At 37.0% G+C, this 13,745-nt stretch overlaps 1 protein-coding gene across 6 annotated transcripts in view; it reads right to left on the bottom strand.

Moving 5' to 3' along the window:
- LOC107321707 (ephrin type-A receptor 6) overlaps window positions 1–13,745 on the bottom strand; it is a 438,332-nt gene that overhangs the window by 73,995 nt on the left and 350,592 nt on the right. The window lies entirely within an intron of this gene.

The following is a 13,745-nucleotide window of genomic DNA, read 5'->3' as shown; positions in this document are numbered from 1 at the left end:
CTAAAAAAAAAAAAAAAAAAAAAAAAAAAGACGATTGGAAAACCTAAAATTGTTTCCATAGCATTTGATTATTTCAGGATAGTGGTATGAGTCCAAAGGGAATGAGAACCTGAGAATTTTAGTATTCAGCTGCAACTTGCTTCTAAGATTTTTTTTAACCCTTGTTTAGTCGTCTCGTCACATGTAGTATTTTAAATAAGAATGGAAATTTCCATCAAAAAACAGACTTAAGGATTAACTACCCAGGTAATCAACACTGATGTACCTGGCATGTAAGTTACGCAACCTATGAAGCCCTTCTTCATTTCCTGCCTTCTTCAGTGGGCTGATGGAAACATACTGTTGGCTCTGACCAAATGTGGGGTCAGAGACATTGCCCTGATACGAGTTCTGCTGAGGTTCTGATGGCTCAGTGGGAATGTTATACACACCCAGAGGTTTGTCCACTATAGAATCCAACCAATATCCTTACAAAGAGCAGGGAAATTTTCAGGTGACCAAACTCAACAACATAATCTGAAGAAGGGTTTGTTTGCCTGGAAACATTTATGTTTTCTTCTCCTGTAACAACTAATAATAATAATAGCAAAGGACTCAGTTTCTACAAAAGCTGCTTTGCTTATTTTCATCCTAAAATTTCTGAAAGATTGCACAACGACTAATTTAGGTGTCTGGAAAATGCCTTTCCATGCTTTGCTGGGCTTATATCTCAGTCTGATTTTAATTCTGATTTTTCTTAATGTTACTTATCTGGAATAGCAAATCATTCACGTTTTGGTATCATTTCTGAAAGAAGACCACTTTGACCTAGTACTTGTTGGAAAATATTTTAAAAGGCTCAATCTTCTACATCAGTTCCATGCATCTCTGCTGCAGACTCAATTTTATGAGATCTCTCTGGAAATGAGCAAAATGCACAGATGACAAACATCTTGCAGGGCAAAGATGCTGATCAGGTCTCCAGTCCTCACAAGGTTGACCTTTCTCTTATTTCTTGATTGGCAGCTTGAAAGTAATTGGAAATAACGTGCTTCTCTTATGGGATAAAACAATCTATCTTTAAATTGTCTATTTAATAAATATTTTTAGTCAGTGCTTAAAGTGAAAAGAGCTTTCGTACAATCCTGAACAAGAGCACTGAAACCCTTACGTATCTATAGATATGTACAGACTCAGAACGCTGTTCTACACACTGCATGCTGTGCATACGGATTTCACAGCCATGCATGTATCACCAAATTAGCTGGAAGCAGAATACTTCAGAACTGTATTTTTCAAGAAGTAGAAAACATAGCCTGCAATTTCAGCCCAAACCTTTGTGAATCATTTTGTATTTAACATTCTGTATTATGATTTTCAGTCATCTTGTACAACACTGTTTCCATGACTTCAGAAAAAAAAAAAAAAGATCCTCAGTAAAATCTGGGGGTTCCTATGCTACGGAATTCTCCAGCCTTCAAGACAGGAACCTCCTGTGGGATATGTTGAGGAGATTTCATAAATAGGATGGTTAAAAAGTTTTAGATTTTCAGTTCTTTTTAATGGCATTTCCATGAAAAGAAAGACTATATAGGATATTATTTTTAGCTTCATGCAGTGAGTTTTAATGCAATGAATAAAATAGCTTCTCATGCATAATATGTGAGGATAGATACATTGATTCAACTTTCTGAACATTCTGCAATTAAAATTCTGATTATCTACTTTTTTGCTTTTCTAGGCTGTAAGTGTGAACAAGGAGTAGGAGAAAAACACTCTCCACTTTTAAAAAGCAATTGGGGACGCGCTGCTTTCAGTTATGAAATAACACTTTCCAAAGAATCAACTGACAAAAAAAAAAAGTATAAATTTTCTGTTACACAAACACAGATTATAAAATTAACGTGATGAAAATCATGTCAACTTACAATGCCATTCACTATTCATAATCACACGATTAAGCAATTCATATTTCACTAATATTAATTAAGTACCACAGTTTGATTTTTTTTCTTTACATCACAAACACTGACTTATTTAAACCAGTGACACCAAGGTGTTCATTGTTGTTAGGGAACTCTTGGTCTAGAAGTGTACTATATACTATTATAAGTACAACATTTACAAACCTATATGCTACATTAAAAAAATCTCAGAAAAACCTTCCAAGGCTGAAAGAAGTTATCCCAGCACATGCCTGATAAACTGTAACAGAAGCCAGGCTGCTTCTCTCTCTGTCTGATGGACTTTGGCATATGCACAGGCAGTTCTGGTTGCCTTTTTGGAAAATGTTAGTGACCAAAGATAATTTGTGCTTGTTGATGATCTCTTTGTGGATATCACGTATTCAGAAAATAACTCAATCTCAGTGCTCACTTGGTGTAGAAGGATGAATGCCGTTAAGTAGAACCTCTGTAATCTAGTCTATTTTGTGCTAGTTTTGGCAACAGTGATTCTGGCAGGATGAACTCTGGGCAGTCAGCATTTAAATAGGCAAAAAGGTCATATTCTTCCTTACTTCTAAAGACATTCACTGCAAGTTGAATGTAAACTATAAACATTATCTAAAACTGCAAAAAACAATGTCTGGATGTTAAAGAATGTACTCATCTACAATTGAGAGAATAAAGCAGAAAAAGGAAAAAGTGGAGACTCTTTTCCAAAGTGGGCAAGTTATTCTAGGAAGAATAATAAGTTTCTGTTGTTTCAGGAAGAAGGGAAGTCAATTATGTGAATTCTAGCAACTGCACGGCAGTTTGTTTCAGATTCCTACTTCGTTATCAGCTTAACTTACTTACTTTCAAATTTTATTTGGTAGAAATTACCTTGTTAAAGTTTAGTAGAAAAATGACAGTATCTACCAGCTGATGTAGTCATGAATCAATTTGGGAATGTCAGAATATATTTCCATTTTAAAATGTGTTTGCAGGATTGCTATTATTGTTTTGTGCTTATATTAAGAGAACATACTAAAACTGAATATTCTGCAAACTCACAGCAACTAATTATGGTGTTTAAAAAATATGAGTTGTTTTCCACATGGCATCTCTCTTTCATTTAAGTCCCTCCTCAACAATCTTATCTCCCACTTGTGATTTATAAACAGTGACAAGACTGTATCTATCTGTGAAGAACTGTAAAGTTTAAGAAGCAGTATTTCATGCAAACTGCATTTCCAACCCGAACATCAAGAATCTGGAATGGATCCCAGGCAGTTTGCATCTAAATTATTTATTCATCTGGAACCTGAATCGCATACGTGTTAAGAATCAGAAAGATAATGATTCAGAAATGGATACAGCGAGATTCACTGCAAAGGAAAGGAATTTGGGGGTCAGGAATATACAAAGAACATAGTGATGGGCTGAGTGAATAGATTCTGAATAAGAAGCTTGCAGATTAACATTCTATTAAAATGATGGTATTATTTGTGGAGATGTTGTTAATGGTGCTAGAAGAATCATGAATGCAAAAAGCAATGTATCTGCTTTGGCTAGAGCTGCAAAGCTGAGCAACATGAGGAAGTAAAACATGGATGTGTTCTTCACTGCAAACCTCTGTCATTAAAGTTTTGCTTGCTCTCCAGAGCACAACACAGACAACACATGACAGATCTCAGCAGCTTATAAATCAAATGAGTCTGAACAGATTTTCATTGCATAACACAACTGTTCCACTTCTAAATCTCAAAGATTTCCTGCTAATTACTGAAAACTGCCACTTTGAGCAGTTTTTAGCTCTGTATGCTGCAAAATTAATTGGCGCTTGGGAAGCATGTCTCAACTGGAGATAGACAGATATTCCACGCAAGTGCTTAGATTGTTGTGTTTGGATGTGTCTGGTTTAAGATACATAGACAGATCTACCTTCTGTTTGCTATAAGCTGGTATTTCTCAAGAATTTCATCTTCCATTCTGGCTCCTTACTGCATCAGTTTAAGTACAACTTAATAGATGTTTATAGCAATCCTTGCATTAGAAACGTGATCATACTGTAAATAACCAATTTATTTTCCTCAGGTTTATGTTAAATTTAATGTCAGGTGTTTTATATGAGACTATCTATCTATATTTTATTTCTCCTTCTTCATATGAAACTGCTATTAAAGATCTTTCACTCTTGTTCCCTTCCATTAGAAATACAGACACGAGTCTTTAAGCCATTGTAAAGACTACAACACAAATTGAGCCACAGGTTTACGTGACAAAATGTGCCTGAGACCTGGACATCCTCTATCATAGCTACCAGTTCTCTAGATATGATACTGTCTCTATTTTAGCGTGATGAGATCACTAGGCTCTTTCTTACTCTAGTTCAGGTAAATGTAAGGACCTTACATTTGTGTGCCCGGGTGGCACAGTGGTAGGAATGCCGCGTTGCAACACTGGAGGGCCCGGGTTCAAATACCCCCTGTGGCGCAAGTGGTAGAAGTGCTGCTTGGCTACACAGAGGCTCGAATCCCAGGGGTTGGATTTGATGATATCTAAGGTCCCTTCCAACCTGCATGAGACTATTACCTATTATTACCTTGTCCTTATTCAGTAGCCTGTCCTGCATAACTGATCACTTATGTTGTTCATGCATGTCTTGTCTCATCACAGTTTGGACAAAGTCAATTTATAGGTCCAAGCAACAAACAAAAGAACAATTGTATCATTCCATTCCTTATTCATGTACTCACAAATGGATGTAATTTTTAAAGATATGTGAACCATAGAAGGGGTACAGCTTTTCTGAAAGAGTGCTAAAGGCTCAAACAAACATTAATTCAGTCAATCTGTACAGTGATGTATAGTGACAATAATGCAAAGACAGTACAAGAGAGGTGGTAATAAGTATCCAAAACATTATTTAAAGACTCACCAAATAGAAGCCTTCAGTCTGCTGGAAAACGCTGAAGCAATCTCCACCAAGGAGCAATCTCAAAGAGATGCTACTTCAGTGGTGGTCAGCCCTTAAATGAGGTCTAGAGGAGGTGGAGTCAGGCTCCAGCCCATCCGGGAGCACAGCTGAATTACTCTCACCTGTGCTCCCACAGCTGACCCAACACTTGCCCCAGCTGATTAATCAGAGGTTCAGGCTGTGATTACCAATTTCCCATACACAATCCAAGCTCAAGCGTACAAAATGACCTACTGAACTTTGTGTATTAGGTGAATTATGGAATATTTCCAAAATGTGTCCTTTTGTTTCTTCCGTGAAGGCTTTAACTCAGACAGCTGATGACAAGAACATAGCGGCATAACATGGTTGAAAGTACAAAGACTGATCCCAGAATGACCATAAGGATTGTCAGCCTTTGCCATATGAGGAAGAAAAGATAAATTTGGTCTGTTTTCAGTCGTGACAAAGGTATTTACATCATTTTTTTAAAGTCACTTAAGCATCTAAATTTAAAAAAGAATAAACTAGTTGCCACCTTGTACCTATTCACTTTAAGAAGACTTACAAGGTATAAGTATATGCATACTTCTACAGCATGCAGAAATACTACAATACATATCCATCCTTTGATACCTAAATACTCCTTACAACATTCACTACATTTGAAAGCTCCACCATAAAAAAGTTAGAGCCTTATTAAATTATTTAGTTGTAATCATGGCTTCAATAACCTTCTGTATTCTGTATTGAATTTCCAAGCAGGTATCTTGGCAAGTGTCTTGCAAGTCCTACAGTATTCTCTCTACACATTTAAGGCTGTGTGCTTACCCAAAGAATCCAAGAAAAGTAAACTGAGATGGTGAAGAACTCTTCAGTACTAGGATAACTCTGGAATAAGATAATACACTGAGAATAATGTATCAAATCAAAAGCAGCAGGGTTATATTATTAGTTCTATACACTCAAATAAGTCTGAATTTAGCAAAGACAATGAGAGAGGTAACTGTATCTATTTTAAACAGTAACAATATGGACCTAACTATTACCGTGACTATGTCTTTCATCTTTCATTTTTCATCTTGTCACTTCAAGGGAAAGCCATCCTCTTGGCTATTAGACATGATCTAGATCCAGCACTCCCCATTGAACAGAGACATCAAATTATCTCTACTATTTTGATATCTAATCTAGATTTCTGCCATAAAAATTCAGTCATAGTGTAAGGATCTTAACATAAAAGATCATGGAACAACATGATGACAAAACTTGCTATGATAAAATTTATACCCTGAACCAAACACATTTCTTAGCTTATTTCACAAAAATGCAGAAATATATTTCCCTTTGACAGTCTATCTGGTAGAAAATCTTGTCTTACATCACTGCAGTCTGCAACAGCTTTATTGTGACTTCCATTCTTCAACTGACAGCTGTAAACTAAGAGACTAGTGGTAGAACAAAAGAATAGAAGCATAGTTGGATGCATCAATGCATTAGTCCTGACTACATTACACCATGGGCACATTACACCATTTAACATGCAAGTTAAACATTCTATACAGTATTGTATTTAGAATATCCTCTTCTTCCCTGGTACTCTGCTCAAGTTCCTCCAGACAGTATACCATAGCTTTATATAAGGACTACCATTTTTGACTTTCTGATGATAAAATCAGTCTTACTATTTAAATTAGGCAGGCACATAGTAGATAGATATTCTTCTACAATTATGTGTTTAATTTAACAATCTTATGCTACACTGTAGTAGGAAAATTCTGATCCATATTTCTGTGTCAAGAAGAAAGAAGAAGGGATGAGGTCAGAAAAACCAAGGCTCAACTTGAACTAAACTTGGCAAGGAGTGCCAAGAAGAACAAGAAAGGCTTATACAGATACCTCAACCAGAAAAGGAAAGTCCAAGAGGGTGTACCCCCCTAATGAGTGACACGGGTAAGTTGGTAACAACACACAGGAGAACACTGAAGTACTCAACAACATTAATGCCCTGGTCTTCTCTGATAACTGCATCATGCAGCTATCTGCATGCTATCTGGACTTCACTAATGCCTCTGACACGGTACCTCACAACATCTCTCTCTCCAAACTGGAAAGATATACATTTAATGGATGGACTGTTCAACGGATGAAGAACTGACTACAGCATTGAGTCCAGAGAGCGGTGGTCAATGGCTCAGTGTATGGATGGAGATGTGTGACAAGTGGCGTCCTGCTGGGGTTGGTATTGGGACCAATACAACATGTTCAACAATGACACTGACAGTGGGGTTGAGTGAACTATCAGCAAGTCTGTGGATCACACCAAGCCGTGGAGTGCAGTCAACATGCTTAAGGGATGGAATGCCATTCAGAGGAACCTAGACAGGCTTGGCCAGATGTCCAGAGATAAGTGGAAGGTCTTGTACCTTGGTCAAGGTAACCCTCACTACCAATACAAGCTGGGGGATGAAAGGACTGATCACAGCCCTACCAAAAAGGACTTGGGGGTACTTGTGGATGGGAAGCTGGACACGAGCCAACAATGTGCCCTCACAGCCCAGAAAGTCAACCATATTCTGGGCTGCATTAAAAGAACTGTGGCCAACAGATTAAGGGAGGTGATCCTGCCCCTCTACTCTGTGCTGGTGAGGTCTCACCTGGAGTGCTTCATCTAGATGTGGAGTCTTTGGTACAGTAGAGATGTAGACCTGTTGGAGCACATCCAGAGAAGGGTCACAAAATGATCCAAGAAATGGAACACCCATCCTACGAGGACAGGCTGAGAGAGCTGGGGCTGTTCAGCCTGGAGAAGATAAGGCTCCAAGATGACATGATAGTGGTCTTTGAGTATCTAAAGGAGAGCTACAGGAAAGAAGGGGACAACCTTTTTACCAGGCTCTGTGGTGCTAGGACAAGGATAAATGATTACAAACTTAAACAGGGTAGATTTAGATTAGCTATAAGAGAAAAATCTTTTACAGTGAAGGTAGTAAGGAACAGGCTACACAGAGATGTGGTAGAAGCCTTGTTTTTGGAGACATTCAAGGCCGAGCTACAACAGACTCTGAGCAACTTGATCCAGCTGTGGATGTTCCTGTTCATTGCAGGGCAGTTGAAATAGATGACCTTTAATGATTCCTTTCGACACCAAGAATCTGTTGATTTTATAACTTATTTTAAGTGTTTGTAGTGACAAGGGGAAATGGCTGTAAACTAGATATGTTAAATTAGATATTAGGAAGAAATTCTTTACTACAAAGGTGTTGAGACACTGGAACAGGTTGCTCAGAGAAGTTGTGGATGCCCCCTCCCTGGAAGCATTCAAGGTTAGCCTGGATGTGGCTTTGAGCAACCTGGTCTAGTGGAAGGCGTCCCTGCCTATAGCAGTGGGTTGGAACTAGATGATCCCTTCCAACCCGAATCATTCTTTGATTCCATGATTCTCTGAAAATAAAATTATTTTTTCTTGGCAGTGAATAGCACAGAGGTTCTAATGTTGATTTGGTTTTGATTGCTACAGTCTGCACTAATTTAACTGCCTTATCATCCACACTCTGTAGTTAATGTGCCCCAAATTAAAATCAACTACTAAATTCCAAGTGTTTCTACAGTAATTCATTGTTTTGCTATTTTCTGATTTTCTCAGTATTCTCTCCAATCATTCCACTTAGTCTGTTCAGTCTCTCTTTGCAATTCAAGAACATTATCCATTTTGTTATTTAGTATTCTTACCGATCGTGCCTGATTTTACACAGTTTGCAGCCTCACACTCAACAGCTCCATTCTGGAACACAGACCTATTGTATAGCCTTAACACTGACAGGTTTTTATTATGCTACACAGTGTAAGACAGTGCTTGAATTTGCACATAGAAAAACATCAGTGAACAATTAACAAGAGCTTAAACAAAACTATACAGAAAATAGCTGAAAAATGAGACAAAACCCAGAATGTTTCAGGACACTCCTGAAGTCTTTAAGAAAAATACCTTTTAGGCTGCGATAATGAGAATGTAGTCTCTGAGGCTGGCATCTCCACTTAAAATATATGTATAGTGAGGTGGAGACCACTTTTCATTTCCTGGTTGATAGACAAAGGAAGGAGGAAAAAACATATCCATCTTTCAAAACTAGCTAAAAGCTCAATGTGAGCTTCTTTGTCACTGGTTTTAAAACCAATGTAGCTCCAATTATTTCAGCAGTATCAGTTTAGATTCAGTAGGGCATGAAAGAGCTCTACTGAGCTCTTGACTCTGAGACAAGGGAGAAACTGCTGCCTGCTTTTCTGTCCCTTTCAAAAAACACATGATTGAGCAGGGCAGAAGATTTTGCAATTGTAACTTCCAACTTGCTGGCACCTTCAAGGAAGCTGTATTTGAGAGGAATTTTTATCAGCATTCAGAGGTATTGGCTGTATTTGCAAAGCTGAAGTTGTAAGAAATAAGGGTTTTTGTAGGTCAATTTTAATCAGACGCTGCAAATAATATAGGTATATGTCTTTGAAGTGTTTTAGAATTTCTGTTTTTCTAATCAAGTAGACCTGGTAACAACTGAATTAAGTATCCTCCACTGGCATACAGCTAAGCTATGACTATCTCTGAAGGATAGAACAAAGTCCTGTCTGCATTCTTTAGACAGAATGAACTGAAAAGATGAAACAGATCATACCTACAACATTTGCATGTGGTAATAACAATTTGATTTCTAACTTACTGCATTACTGTTGGTCTGCATAAGTTTTCATAATAAGACAGCTGTAAGAGTTTTAAGTTTCAAGACTTACACCAATCTCAATTTTACTTGATCAAGTGATGCCTCATGAAGTTTATGACAACGCAATGCTTTAAAAAGGAGATACGGAAGACTCAGTCAGACTAACTTTACTTCTAAGAACTGAAAATAAATAAATAAATAATCAAAATGATTGCAAATACTTGGAAAGTGACAATGTAGTAAATAACAACCTGCATGCATTTGTCAAGAACAAACACCACACCAGCATAATTTCTGCTTGTATCAAATAGGTCTCTCAGATAAAAGAGTTTCAGTAATGTCATGAATGCATATCCCAGATCGATCATAGTTGGGACAGAGTATTTTGATTTCCTCTTTTGATTAAATGACTGCACAGATAGGTTAACAGCTGGGAAGCTGCTCTCAGTTTACTATCACCCTGAAAAGATACAAACAGCATGGCCCAGGACTTTCATCGCTATTCTGTTTTTCCCTTAATGACTTGTGATGCTGGAACTGAACCTATGTTTTAAATTCTGAGAAAGACAGTGAAATGTAAGGAGCTTTTGGAGATTAGGCTCAAAATGCATTGTGACTTGCTAGACCAGGCAAAGCAAATTCTGTAAAGATAAAGCAGACCAATGCAGACGGCATTAAATGACTAGAGAAGTATATCTGAGAGGGTAACAATAAATCAAAATAAAACCCCAAAATGGTTTATACTGAATATCCCAAATACTTAAACTTAAGTTACACATTTAATTATTTCCTGCTTCCTTAACCTTGCAGAATGTTAAGGATCACCAAAATCACAATGTTAATCATGTACACTGATGATTGTGCGATTCCTTAAACAGACAAAAAAAATCTGGCCATTTCTTATCTGCAAGACTTTTTCTTTTTAAGCATGTTGGTCGGAATGATTTCTATAACCTCTTTTTCTGCTAGAACAACATATCACATCAAAACCTCTAAATATCCTTGAAAGACAGGTACTACATGACTGAACATACACATATGAAAGTAAAAGGTCTCGAAGAAAGTAAAATCTTGTTTCTCAGACATAACCTATAAAAGTAGAATTGTGAAAGTTTAGTTGTGTTAGATACCATATCATGGCCAGATTAAGCTGCTACTAACAACATGTTAGCTGTGTGACCGTTTGGCAACATGCTTTTTCTTCATTGCTTATCATCCTGTGAAAGACTTAACAGCAGAATTGTCAGCTATAATATAAAGCTTGCTTGCTGCAAAAGAGAAAAGTAGAACACAGAAAAGCAGCTGATTTCTACTACAGGAAATCATAATGACCCTGTAATTCCTGTGAAGAAATTCTCAGACTGTAATAAGAAAAGTTTAATTTTCCATAGATTTAAGGGCTAATTTCCCATAAGTATGCACTAAGAGGATCAAGTACTGCATATTCTTGGTAGCAACCTTCATCAGATGGTCTAATATTCAACACTCTATTCTGGATTATATTTTAATAAATTGATGTGGTAAGTATGGTTAATAGTGATGGTGGTGGTTATGGCTTTTATGTTTATTCACCAGCCATAGAGGTACTGAACTCAGTAATGTGCTGTATTAATTATCTATGGAACAGGAGAGAAAGAAAAATAAGGGCAATGAGTCAAATTTAAATATGCAGCTTCACTTGCAGAATGATTTACAACACAACTGAAATTCTGCTGTTTTGAGCATCACTGTGGGCACAGATATGATATGCTCGATCAGACAACTGTAAGTATAATGCCATACAAAGCTCACTGGCTAATATTATACAGTTACGCTCTCACTATCACTCTGCATGGTCCACATGCACAATGGAAGATATTCAGGGGTGAATAAAGCCTTGACATCCTGCTGGGCTTATTTGTTGTACAAGGCAGGTGCAAGTGCCTGCCAGTGCAAGACCTGGTTCCAAGGATCTAAAGCTGTTTTGACCTCCAACACATACATCCATGCATGGAGATGCCAGTGATGCCTCAGTGATGTACCAAGAATAGTAACAGTGGCAAATGTCAACATCTGAAATAGCTTACATTGTAGTTTAATAACCAAAGGAATAATGTCAATGTGGAACTTTCTAACATTGAATATTTTCTGCTCATTCTGAAGGTCAGACTTTACACAAGTGAATGATATTCACTTGAATAATCTTGATCAAACTTTTCAAGCTAACATGATACAGCCAACTTCAAATAATCTCAACTTAAAGGTTAAATTCTCAACAAACTGAACACAGTAATGCTTCCTGGATGTACAAATTCATGACCAGTGGAAGAAGGTTACAAACACTGTCATGAATTTTCCTCAATCCTTTTGCACAGTAGTCAAATGTACAATGCTTTGTATAATAAACACATGCACTACAAAATATGTCATCTTTCAAAATGAATTTTAAGTTCTACTTAAGAGTCTCAGACAGCGAATAGACTGGAGAAAGGAGTAACATTAGATTTATCACACTAAGGGAAAAAAAAGACTAAAAAGTTGTTTAAAAGATTCCTTGATTTCTCTTGCTCTTTTAAAATATGAAGAACAGGTCAGATATGAAGAGTTACAAACTGCAGTGAAATAGGATCATGCTGCACTTTGCCTTTCTCGCCGTCAAGAACAAGGTACATTGACCTCAAGACCCTTCTCCCACTAAACACATTATACACAATAATTTAAAAAGAAGCTCTATGATTATGACTTTGAATTTAATCTGTCAGATGACCAACTTAAGATTTCAGAACTGCAACAGCAATCACAATTTAAACATCACTGAAGCAAGACAGTCAGAAGATAACTAAGGAGATGAAGATACCCTTCCAAAGCCAGACTCAATATTATGGGGATGTGAGCTTACTCAGAACCAAGAATCTAGGTGATATCTCCAGTCCTCCTCCTTTTGTGAAAGGCTAATTTTGAGAACTCTTCTGAAGAATAATAATATACATAATGATATCAGAGAAAATTAGTGCCTTAGAAAGATTCTGCTTGTCAATGCAATGAGTATAAGTTCTTCATTATGTAAAGTTTGAAAACCAAAGCAATTACTTAGAAATGAATTTTAACAAATGCGAGTTATTTGGGGCAAAATCTGGGGTGGAGAGGATAATGATTACAATAAAGAACTTGCTTGAATTTATACTTCGTTCTGACACAGAATTACACAGTACTGACAAGGCCATGCTGTGAACTATTATGTAGGATAAAATCAAGGTCAACTCTCCACAGATTCCTGTTTGGCTGGCTCTATCTGCTATGAAAGTGCAGCAGTATTGGACAGTGATGCGCAGCTTGGTGGAACATACCATGGTTCTCTCGAGAAGAGTTCCTAGAATTATCAGTGCACTGATATGATTTGAAAGGGAAACATGAATGCTTTTGTAATGTTCACAAGCATCTCCAATCAATCTGTGAGGCAATTAGTGGCCTTTTTTTGGCAAACCATGAAAAGAGCAGAGTTGGTAAAACAAAGTAAAGAGGAATAAAGATTTCTTTGTGGTTTCTTATTAGTAAAAACAAGTGAAATACATGATCCAGATTCTGTACTACAGAGTATTTGCCTTGGCCTGGCAAATTGTCCTTGAAATTAACTCTATTAGCCAAGAGCTTGCACTACAGCAATGTTTCTCTGCAATTAGGGATCTCAGTCAGGACAAATGAAATTAGAAATGAGGATTAAAATTCTGTTGAAGATCTACTTCTGAGAAAGCTTAGTTTAGCATTCTTCACTGTATACAGTACATATTCCATAGCAATTTTGGAAACGGTATCTTTTAAAAGTTCACATTTGCTGAGCTGGTAGCGCTGGAGAAGAGATCATGTTTGCGATGAACAGACAAATTCGTTATTGCCCTAGTCAATAGCTATTGATTTGGTAGAGCATTTCTGTTTATCACAATCAAATCCTTTTCCTTTTTGTTCAATAGTCAATGACACTGTAATGGAAGGTACTGCTTACAAACTGATGCAATATATATTAGCAGCAGCTAGAAGTTAATGACTAACAGTTATTAAGAGGAAAGCATGTGCTAAGAACAGCATTACACTTCTATTAATCAAAGTTACTGCATCCAATATGCCTTTATAGGTTAGTGGAACTGTAATGCACATCACTTAAAGAGTTTTTGCTATTATTAATCTAAGTTTTAACAC

The sequence above is a fragment of the Coturnix japonica genome, chromosome 1, assembly GCF_001577835.2.
Source record: "Coturnix japonica isolate 7356 chromosome 1, Coturnix japonica 2.1, whole genome shotgun sequence".
In the NCBI taxonomy this organism is placed as follows: Eukaryota; Metazoa; Chordata; class Aves; order Galliformes; family Phasianidae; genus Coturnix; species Coturnix japonica.
Note: the sequence above shows the minus strand (reverse complement) of the source record. Positions and strands in the feature narration are given on the sequence as shown.